At 44.3% G+C, this 10,998-nt stretch overlaps 1 long non-coding RNA gene across 1 annotated transcript; it reads left to right on the top strand.

The window, feature by feature from the left end:
- The first annotated feature begins 3 nt into the window (after positions 1-3).
- On the top strand, positions 4-3,747 carry LOC123585195. Its single transcript, XR_006705973.1, has 3 exons — positions 4-530; positions 1,277-1,368; positions 3,729-3,747. It is a non-coding gene; the product is annotated as an uncharacterized LOC123585195 (long non-coding RNA).
- Positions 3,748-10,998: the final 7,251 nt, after the last annotated feature.

The raw sequence follows: 10,998 nt of genomic DNA, 5'->3' as shown, positions 1-10,998 counted from the left end.
CTCGGCGCAGCAAGCTCAGCCCGCCCCCGTCTGTCCCGCCCCTAATCGCACAGCAGAAGTTCGTTTGGTTTTCGGCTCCGCCCGCCTTTCTGAAGAGAAAGTGAGGAGGCAAATTCGCTGTTTTCTCAGTCCTCCTCCTCCCGCCCCCTCGAGTCACGTGATCCATTTGGTCCGGCCTTTCCGCACCGGACTTCAACACTTGGCCGCAGGAGCCAGCTGCGGCACCTGCCGGGGTGTTGTATCACAGTACCTTCAGTTTGTTACCGGCTGGGCAATATTTTCAATTCTTTTTAAACGTTTATTCATTTCTGAGAGACAGAGAAAGAGAGCAAGCAGGGGTGGGGCAGAGAGGGAGGGAGACACAGAACCTGAAACAGGCTCTAGGCTCCGGAGCTGTCAGCACAGAGATGATGACCTGAGCCTAAGTCGGATGCTTAACTCACTGAGCCACCCAGGCACCGGTGGGCAATTTCTGAATTCCGCTCTTTGTCCTTCCACCTGGATGAGTTTCTTCCTCCGCAGGTCAAAAAGTAAATGCAGTATCAGTTTTGTTCTCTTTCTTCGCCTTATATTTCGCCAAGCACTCATTTAATATGCCACTTAATAGATTGTTCTTGTTAATTCTCTGCCTCGTCCAGCTAAAATGTAAATTCCATGTGGAAAGGATTTGTGTTTTATTCGGTGCTGTTTTCCCCAGTTCCTAGAGCAGTGCCTGGCTCTCAATAAATATTTGCTGAATAAATGAAGTAATTGTGAGAAATAAGGAAAATAAACACAGAAGGATAGAGAAAAAAGAAAGAAAAAGTGTTTACCACCTCCAGACAAACTTAACTGATAGACATTTCTCCCCCACCTGCCACACTTCCCATAATTTATAATCTTGGTCTATCTTCAACTGTGCATCTTGGTGGGGGGGTTTTAAACTTAACATAATTATATAAATATTATCCTCTGGCATTATAGTGTCTTTATAATCATAATTGTAATGGCAGCTTGTTAAACACCCCCACAAAAAGAATGTGCACAATAACTTGTTTCCTAACTGTTAGCCTGATTGTTTCCATTTTTTTTCTCTATTAAAAGCCTTACTGTAATACACAATGCATAAAGCTTGTCTTCATTTAGGATTATTACTTTAGAATAGAGTCCCACGAATAGACTTATTGGTTTAAATGGTAGGGATATTTATAAGAGTCTTGGTGTATATCGTCAAATTGCCTCACAAAGATTGAAAATAATCCTAATTGCTTTTAAATCTTGTGCGATTACCCGACAGAGGCCCCTTCAAGCTTATTCGTTTGTTCAGCAAATACTATTATGTATCTGGAGCTCTATTGTGGGCTGGATTTACGAAGATGAACATGGCAGGTAAAGTCTTACTATCTGTGTTAGAAAACTCCAGAGAAATTTTGACTTTTAAAAAGTAGCTGTCCACTTCCACTTTTTCTTGGCTACCCCCTGTAGACTGAGTAGAAAGCCAACCTCAAATTAGGTTAGTAAATGCTTTATTCACAGTGTTACTGAGGACTGGAGCCCAGGAAACATTCTTCCCAATTGCTCTGAAGACCTGCTTGGAAGCTTGTTATATATTGTGTATGCAAATTATATACAGAAAATTATTATATATTCAAAAGGGGCAACAGGTATATGTGCTTGCAAGCAGTTCCAATACTTATGTGTCACAAGGTATAATTTGTTGTAATTATAAAAATGAAGGTTTACTGATTTCCACACAGACGTGAGGAAGACCCTTAAGTCACCTTAATATATGTTTCTATCATATCTGATTGTTTAAAAATATTGCTTGCGGGGCGCCTGGGTGGCGCAGTCGGTTGAGCGTCCGACTTCGGCCAGGTCACGATCTCACGGTCCGTGAGTTCGAGCCCCGCGTCGGGCTCTGGGCTGATGGCTCAGAGCCTGGAGCCTGTTTCCGATTCTGTGTCTCCCTCTCTCTGACCCTCCCCCGTTCATGCTCTGTCTCTCTCTGTCCCAAAAATAAATAAACGTTGAAAAAAAAAATTTAAAAATATTGCTTGCATGCCTCTGCTTAGCCTGATTTTCGGCTCTTCCTATTCTTGATTTTTCCCCGAGAAGGTCACAGAGGCTGACCTCAGTCACCTATTGCAGTTTGAGTGCATACCACTGAGTATTGAACAAATTTCAGGCCCTCTAAACTGGCATTCGCATTTTCTTACGAGCTGGACTCTGCCTATCTGTCCAACCCGCGTACATCCGGGCCTGTCCCCACTACCCCTTAGAACGCACTTGCATTCCAGTTACTTGACTTTCTATAACAAACCATATCACTCAGTCCCTTTACACATATCTCTCCCTCTGCTGGTGTTGACACCCGTGGGTGGCTACCTACATTTCTTGCAAACAGGTCCAAACGTATGTAAGTACCTGTCAAAGGGCCAATTCAGCAGCACGAGACGTGGGCACAAGGAAATGTTTAGGTATATCTTCCAGGAACAGTCCCTGTTTCTCATCTCCATCGCTACTTATCCCCTAAGAAAAATATGACATTCATCTCTTTACATCTATCCTTGTTAACACCCTAAGTGGATGCATCTAGTTCAATGAAATACTCCTTTCTCTCTCATCACTTTATACACCTATTAGCACCAATTTCAGTATAATTATTCCATTAAATGTCCATTGAAACTGTAGTGTTAGGCTATATAACATACACAGAAATCTGACCAATGTGCTTAATAGAAATAAAGAGGAAAACCACTTGTAATTTGGTGATTTAAAGAACCTAATTCTAAATCTTCTTTTAGTGATAGCAATAGTTACACAATGCATACTACATGCAGACAACTATTAAATAGCTTCAGAGAGGGGCGCCTGGGTGGCTTGGTCAGTTAAGCGTCCAACTTCGGCTCAAGTCATGATCTCATGGTCTGTGAGTTCGAGCCCCGCGTCAGGCTCTGTGCTGACAGCTCAGCGCCTGGAGCCTGCTTTAGATTCTGATTCTCCCCCCCTCTCTCTCTGCCCCTCCTCTGCTCACGCTCTGTCTGTCTGTCTCTCTCTCTCTGAAAAATAAGTTTATAAATAAATAAATAAATAAATAAATGGCTTCAGAGAATGTAAGTGAAAGTAGTGCATAAAGTGTAAAGAATTCTACAAATGTTAGTTTCATCTGTTTTTTAAAAATCTATTTTTTTATTAAATTTTTTTTTCAACGTTTATTTATTTTTGGGACAGAGAGAGATAGAGCATGAACGGGGGAGGGTCAGAGAGAGAGGGAGACACAGAATCGGAAACAGGCTCCAGGCTCTGAGCCATCAGCCCAGAGCCGGACGCGGGGCTCGAACTCACGGACCTTGAGATCGTGACCTGGCTGAAGTCGGATGCTTAACCGACTGCGCCACCCAGGCGCCCCTAAAAATCTATTTTTTGGACTATCCCATAGCAATTTTCTCTTCCCCAACAGCAGGCTAGTTTTAGAGTAACTAGTAAAGCCAACTCAGTAGGATAGCGGGAACAGACAATACAAAATAAGAATTTCCATTATTTACATTATCTATATCTTCTTTCCACTTCATTCAGATGAACAGTTAAAGGTTGATGGTATTATTTATAGATCGCCTCTTTTTATGCAACTTCTTTCAACATGTAATTATATAAATCATAAATATATGAGTATATAAATATAATTGTGTACAAATAAAATACAAAGGAAAGCCCTGAAAAAAACTTATTTTCATACCAATTTTTTTTAGGTATCTATGAAAGTCTGGCCCCTGCTTGCTGAATTCTTCCAAAAGCACTGGATCTTTGTCAATAGGATTCGATGTTGGTGGAGTTGTGAGATGTCTCAGCTCTGGAGATTATGTTATTACTGTCATTCTTCCTCCCAGGTACCATATTTAGGATTTTTAGACCTATTTATAAACCACTGACTCCTTGTTTACACTGGCTGGTGCCTACCGCAGAAGAAATACTTGTTGACTGACTTTCTTAGTCCATTCATTAAAATTGGCTTATTAACCTTCTTCCCAGAGCACTGCCAGCAAATGTGTGAGCTCTTCCATTTCAGGCATCAGCAGCTCTGCTTTACTGGAAGGACTCTTACAGTTCAGCTTTAAAATAGTATTGATAATATTTTAGTTGCCCTGTTGAATTTACCATTATAACATTCACTATAATTTGTAATACTTACTATGTGGGCTATGCATTTATATACAGTTACACACAATGGTACATAGGGGCTCACACTCAATATATGTGTCTGTCAGAACAAAATACTTTAGAAAATTCTATATAGTATTCTTCCTAATCCATATCTATATTGATATACAGAGTTTAATATAGTTAAAGGTTATAGACTAGTGGGGCACCTGGGTGGCTCAGTCGGTTAAGTGTCCAGCTCTCAATTTCAGTTCAGGTCTTGATCTCAGGGTTGTAAGTTCAAGCCCTGCATTGGGCTCCATACTGGGCATGAAGCCTACTTAAGTGAAAAAAAAAAAAAAAAAAAAAAAGGTTATAGACAAGATTATATTAGGCCCGAGTTAAATTTATGGCTGAAAACAATTAAAGAGGCAGGTCACCCTGACACCACATGTATTTATTTTATGTCTGCCAGAAGGAGGTGAAGAGGTTCTTAATCTTTTTTTATGCCATGGACTTCATTAGCAGTCTGGTGAAGGCTTTGCAGCCCTTCTCAGAGTAATCTTTCTAAATGCATGAACTACATAGAGGGTTACATTCTAAACAGTTTCATTGGAACACAATTCTATCCTTGGGTCCCAGCTTCAAACCCTCTGAAGCTCTTCCTCAGGCTGCTACAACAAAATATCATAGACTAGGTGGTTTAAACAACAGAAATTTATTTTCTCACAGTTCTGGAAGCCAGCAAATTTGGTTTCTTGTGAGGGTTCTGTTCCTGACTTGTAGAGGACCATCATCTTTCTGTATCTTCACGTGGCCTTTCATGAGTGTGTGTGTGTGTGTGTGTGTGTGTGTGTGTGTGTGTGCGCGCAGGGAGGTAAGGAGGGAGAGAGCACATCTCTGGTGTCTCTGCTTCTAAGGACACTAATCCTATTGGATTAGGGTCCTACCCTTATATCCTCACTTAACCTTAATTACTTCCTTAGAGGCCCCATCCCCAAACACAACCACACTGGGAGTTAGGGCTTCAACATATGAATCTGGGGGCAGGGGGCGGGGTAACAAACGTTCAGTTCAAAACAGTACTACAGGAAGTTAACAATAGTTCCCATGTCCATTCTCAGAAGCTCTTGGAGATTAAAGTTTGAGGACTCTGAGAAATGGAAGAATTTAGAATCTAGAGATTCTAGTAGATGAAAGATACATACCTAAGCAACCCCAAGAATACTGAAAAGTAAATGCTGTTTTTACATGTGTTTTGATACTATCATGGTTGTAACTTAACTTGATCAAAGCATTTTTGCTGGAGTTAGTCTCAGAATAGTCTCAGAATTTAAGGGACAGAATAAAGAAGTATGATCTATAATATAGATGGAAAATAATTAAGAACAGTCTGGGGCACCTGGGTGGCTCAGTTGGTTAAGCGTCTGACTTCAGCTCAGGTCATGATCTCACGGTTTGTGGGTTCAAGCCCCGCTTTGGGCTCTGCGCTGACAGCTTGGAGCCTGGAGCCGGCTTCAGATTCTATGTCCCCCCCTTTCTCTGCCCCACCCCTGCTTGTGCTCTGTCTCTGTCTTTCAAAAATGAATAAACATTAAAAAAATTTTTTTCATAAATAAAAATTAAGAACCAGTCAACCGTACAATACTTACACATTATAAAAGTCACCTGGGTGACTCAGTTGGTTAAGCGTCCGACTCTTGATTTTGTGGCTCAGGTCATGATCTCAAGGTTCGTGAGATCAAGTCCCACCTCTGCACTGATGATACAGAGCCTGCTTGGGATTCTCTCTCTCCCTCTCTCTCTCTCTCTCTCTGCCCCTCCCACTCATTCTCTCTCTCTCTCTCTCTCTCAAAATAAATAAATAAACTTTAAAAACCCTTTGAAATGTAAATAATTCTACAAACATTAGCTAGTCTAGTTTTGAAAATCTATTTTTAAAAGTACCCTATAACAATTTCTCCAGTTAGGGAAGTATGAGTAAAAATGTAAGTATTGTAAAACACTAAAAGAAGATTTAGAATTAGGACAATCAGAGAGCCCTTCTGTGGCTCAGTAGGTAGAGCAGAGGACTGTAGGTGTGATGGCTAGAGGTAGGACAATCAGAAGAGAATAGAGACCCAGTAGAGCTTACTATTCAGCTAAAAGGGCAGAATAGGGGCCAGAGCTGGACCATAGACTAGCTTCTGAGGGCACAGAGGGGCGGTCAACCTTGGGCATAGCCCCTAAGATCTCCCTGGGATATTTCTATGCCCTGAAGGGAATCTCACAAGCAGCTCTTCATTCTTTTGCTGTTTCTCACTCTGAGAGCCTGACAGTAAGACCCCTTTGGTTCTGTGATGATAGTAAAAACACTACAGACTGTAATGAGACAGCAGATAGCTCTGAGAGCTCCCATTAGGGATGAAGGATATCAGAGGTATTTGTGGGGCCATCCTGTAAACTGTCTCAAGCACAAATTCTTAACCTGAATATGTTGGAAAACAACCCCTTCAAACCTCTGTAAGCAGCTAGCCAAACTGAAATTTGGAAAACTTGGCTGAAACCTTTGGCCACTACTCAGAATGTGAGTAAGACCTTCTCCAGGGTGCTAAAAAACATTTTTGTGTAGTGATGGAGGTCAAGCATTGGAGGGATCTTTGGCACTTGGGGCAGGTGGAGATTCCAAACGGACATACTGGCTGGCCCTGGAGTTGCACGTGACATCCAGACCGTGCTGCACGGAGACTAGACTCCACACCTCACCGTCTGGAAAGAGGAAAAGCCACAAGTGCTGATCCAGAAAAACACACCGCTGTCTGCAGTTGTCCCGAAAAGCCTGGCCTCAGGGAAGAACTTGATAAGTAAATTTTTAGATCTGGCCAGTGCTTCTTGTTTGAAATCCAGGAGGTGCTTTGCTGCTACAGCTGCAGTCCGATCCACCTGCTGAAGTCCCGAGTTCACTATCCTCGTCAGAAGCATTAAGCCTGCTGGGAGGAAACCGGCATTTCCTCCAAAGTAAGGAGCTCGGTCTTGCATACCTTTTGTTAGCTTTATGCCTAATTTCTTTAAAATTTTTTGTTGCTTTTGTAAAGACATCTTTGTCATCTGTTCCCCTATTATATTATCTAATTTGTTTTGTTCATGTAACGGAACGCAAGGAAGGCAACATCGCATAGGGTTCAAAGTGCAAGCTTTAGAGCCAGGCCGCCTGAGGTTTGAATCCTGGCTGTTCCTATTCTAGCTCTAGGAGCCTAGGAATTACCTAATCACTCTGCCTCAGTTTCCACACCTAAAGGTGGGCACAGCATTCGTACTTACCTCCGGGTTGTTGTAAGAATTAAACTGTAATATGTAAAAAGTACATGAAAGCCCTTGACACAGTAGCAGACACGTAATAAAAGCATGTGATAGCTGTTATTATGCTGATCTTGTATAGAGCAACGTTGCTAAACTTAGTAATTCTAATAGTTTATCTAAGTTTATCCAATAGTTTATGTTAGATGCTCGATGTAGGCAACTATATTGTCTGAAGGTAGGGGAACGTTGTTTTCCTTTTTTTTTTTTTTAATTTTTTTAATGTTTATTTGTTGTTGAAGGACAGAGAGATGGAGCGTGAGCAGCGGACGGGAGAGAGAGAGGGAGACACAGAATCTGAAGCAGGCTCCAGGCTCCGAGCTGTCAGCACAGAGCCCGACACGGGGCTCGAACTCACAAACTGCAGGATCATGACCCAAGCCGAAGTCGGACACTTCACCGACCGAGCCACCCAGGCACCCCACATTGTTTTTCTTCTAATTCTTAGGCCTCTTAGTTCATTTTCTTGCTTTTTTAAAAAAAATATTGGCTACAGTAGCAGTATACAATGATGGAAATGTTCTATAGCTGGTTCGTTCAATATGGTAGCCACATATATGGCTATTTTAGCAGTTGAAATATGGATAGTGAGATTCAGGAACTGAATTTTTTAGTTAAGATTTGAAAAACCACCTGTGGCCAGTGGCAACCATATTGAGCGGCCCAAGGCCAGACCCTCCATTAGGGCGTGGGGCTGTGGTGCTATTAGTGGGCATCTTTGCCTTTGGCCTTCATCTTCACATTTCACCATTAGGTATGATATTTGCTGTATACTTGGAAAAGATGCCTTTTATTCCTAGTTTGCTGAAAGTTTTTCCATGAATTATCCTTGAGTGCATGAATGGGCCTCTGCATCTGTTCAAAGGATTGTGCTGTTTTGCTGCTTTACTTTTTTGGTGTGGTGAGTTATACTGATAGATTTTGTTTCTGATGTTAAACCACTCTTGTATTTCTGGGATGAGTCCTTGATTGTAACACATTTTCAAAATACACTGCCGTATTTGATTTGATAATGTTTTGTTTAGGATTTTTATATCTATGGGTAATACTAAACACTAAATACTAAATACTAAAACTTTTGCATACTGTCCTTGTTTAGGTATAAACATTGCATCATTATTTTTTTTATTTAAAAAAAATTTCTTTAATGTTTATTTATTTTTGAGACAGAGAGAGACAGAGCATGAACAGGGGAGGGGCAGAGAGAGAGGGAGACACAGAATCGGAAGCAGGCTCCAGGTTCTGAGCCATCAGCCCAGAGCCTGACGCGGGGCTTGAACTCACGGACCATGAGATCGTGACCTGAGCTGAAGTTGGACGCTTAACCGACTGAGCCACCCAGGCACCCCTAAACATTGCATCATTAAATGAGTTGGGAAGCTTTCCTACTTTTCTATCCTCTGAAACAATGTTTAAAAAAGAAGAGGGGCGGGGCGCCTGGGTGGCTCAGTCAGTTAAGCGGCTGACTTTACCTTGGGTCATGATCTTGCTGTTTGTGAGTTCGAACCCCGCGTCCAGATCTGTGCTGACAGCTCAGAGCCTGGAGCCTGCTTCAGATTCTGTGTCTCCCTCTCTCTCTGCCCCTCCCCTGCTCACACTCTGTCTCTCTCTCTCTCTCTCTGAAAAACAAATAAAACATTAAAAAAGTTTTGTTTTTTGTTTGTTTTTTTTTTAAAGAAGAGGGGCTTTTCTGTTCTTTGAAAATTTGAGAAAATTTCTCTGTGAAATCATCTGAGCCTGCTCTGGTGAAGAAGAGAATAGATTTTTTTTTTTAATATTTATTTTTGAGAGAGAGAGAGACGGAGTGCGAGTTGGGGAGGAGCCGAGAGGGAGGGAGACACAGACTCTGAAGCAGGCTCCAGGTTCTGAGCTGTCAGCACACAGCCGGATATGGGGCTCGAACCCACAAGCTATGAGATCATGACCTGAACTGAAGTCCGACGCTCAGCAGACTGAGCCATCCAGGCGCCCCTAGATTTCTTTTTTGAATTTCCAATTCCATTCCCTGATTATTTGGGTTTCCTATGTTTTCTTATATTATTTTTTGTTAATTGATGTGTTTTTCTGTATACTTGTCCATTTCCTCTAAGTTTTCAAAGGAGCTCTGTGTTGATAGGTACTTATTTGTGGGGTCAGGATGGGCTGCTGAAGGTAGATGGCTGCTTTGCATATGGGTGGACGGAAGATAACACTGTTACAATTTTTCTGACACCTCAAAGCATGACCCCCACCTCTTGCCTAATTCACGGAAGCTTTATTCCAAAGAAAATCAGGAGGGTCACGTGATAAAGGAAAGCCCGAGTTGTAGGTTCTTTAATGTTGGGTCCCAGCTTTTCCACCACTTCTTTCTAAAGAGGCAGTTTGGGTTCTTGGATTTGCAAACCCAATTTGGGTTGCCCGGTCTCCCTTCGGGCAATTGGAGCTATCGCCGACCTGGGATGTCTACGTTCAGCCCCACCCAAGGGTACCCCGCCAAGGCTGCTCTAGGGCAGCCCCCAATAATTTCTGCGTGGAGAAAAAGGAACCCCCTCCCGGCCCGGGCGGGTCCTGCCCCTCCCCGAGGAGGTGGTGGTCCAGTGGTGACCAGCCGGCTGTTGGACTGGAAGTGACATTGCGCAGGTTTCGGTAGCCTCGAGCGCAGAACGGCCTTTCGGCCCGGGGCCAGCGCACACGCTGGCCTCGGTCCCGTCCCCTTGGCCTAGGTTGAGTGTCGCGAGCAGCGACGCACGTGCGTGCTGGGCTCTAACAAGTCCCAAGAACCCACCTGCTCTGGCGGCGAGGTCGGTGGGCCTGGTCCCGCGGGAAGGACATTCTGTGCGGTCGCCCAAGTCCTGGGGGCGACTCCGCGAACTCCGGGTCCTAGCGCCGCGCACACGCCCCTCGGATTTCAAGCCCCGCCTCCCGCAGGCGTAGATGGAACCGGTAGGTGGCTTTGGGCAGAGGAATCTTTCTGCGGAGCCGGGCAGTGCTGGGTACAGCACCAGAGCACCTGTCTCCGAGAAGCAAGGCAAAGATTCAGAGCTGGTCCCCGCCGCGGCCGAGGCGTCCCGCAGCAGCTCCGCCCGTCTTTCCTACCTGCGGGAGGGACCGCGCGGGCGCGCACCGACTGGCCGGTGGCTGCTGGCCGGCCACAAGGGGGTGATGTGCGCTAATCCCTCCTCCGGGACGCCGGGGCTGCCGGCGACGATTTCGGGTCTTAGGCTTCCGAGTCCGGAGCACCGCACCCCTCTCCCCGCCCCTCTGGAAGCTACGATTGGCCACTGGCGGGGCTCGGGTGGCCCCTTGGTAGGTGGCCGCTTTCCTCCAACGGATTTGAAGCCTTCCGACCCCCACACCTTGGACGTCCAAAGGTGGGTGTTCTCAGACCCTCCAAGAATTTTGAAGGACGCTGCCCACTGGACTGCTCAGGTTTAACTGGTCGACAGTGACCGCACATTAGGCCACCATAAAGCTTCTGCCAGCGATGGACTCGAAAGCATTGCCAAACTCCCAACAAGGTTGTTACCTACAGGAAGAAATTGAATTGCGATATTTGGGAGCAGTCTG

The sequence above is a fragment of the Leopardus geoffroyi genome, chromosome C3 (assembly GCF_018350155.1).
Source record: "Leopardus geoffroyi isolate Oge1 chromosome C3, O.geoffroyi_Oge1_pat1.0, whole genome shotgun sequence".
In the NCBI taxonomy this organism is placed as follows: domain Eukaryota; kingdom Metazoa; phylum Chordata; class Mammalia; order Carnivora; family Felidae; genus Leopardus; species Leopardus geoffroyi.
Note: the sequence above shows the minus strand (reverse complement) of the source record. Positions and strands in the feature narration are given on the sequence as shown.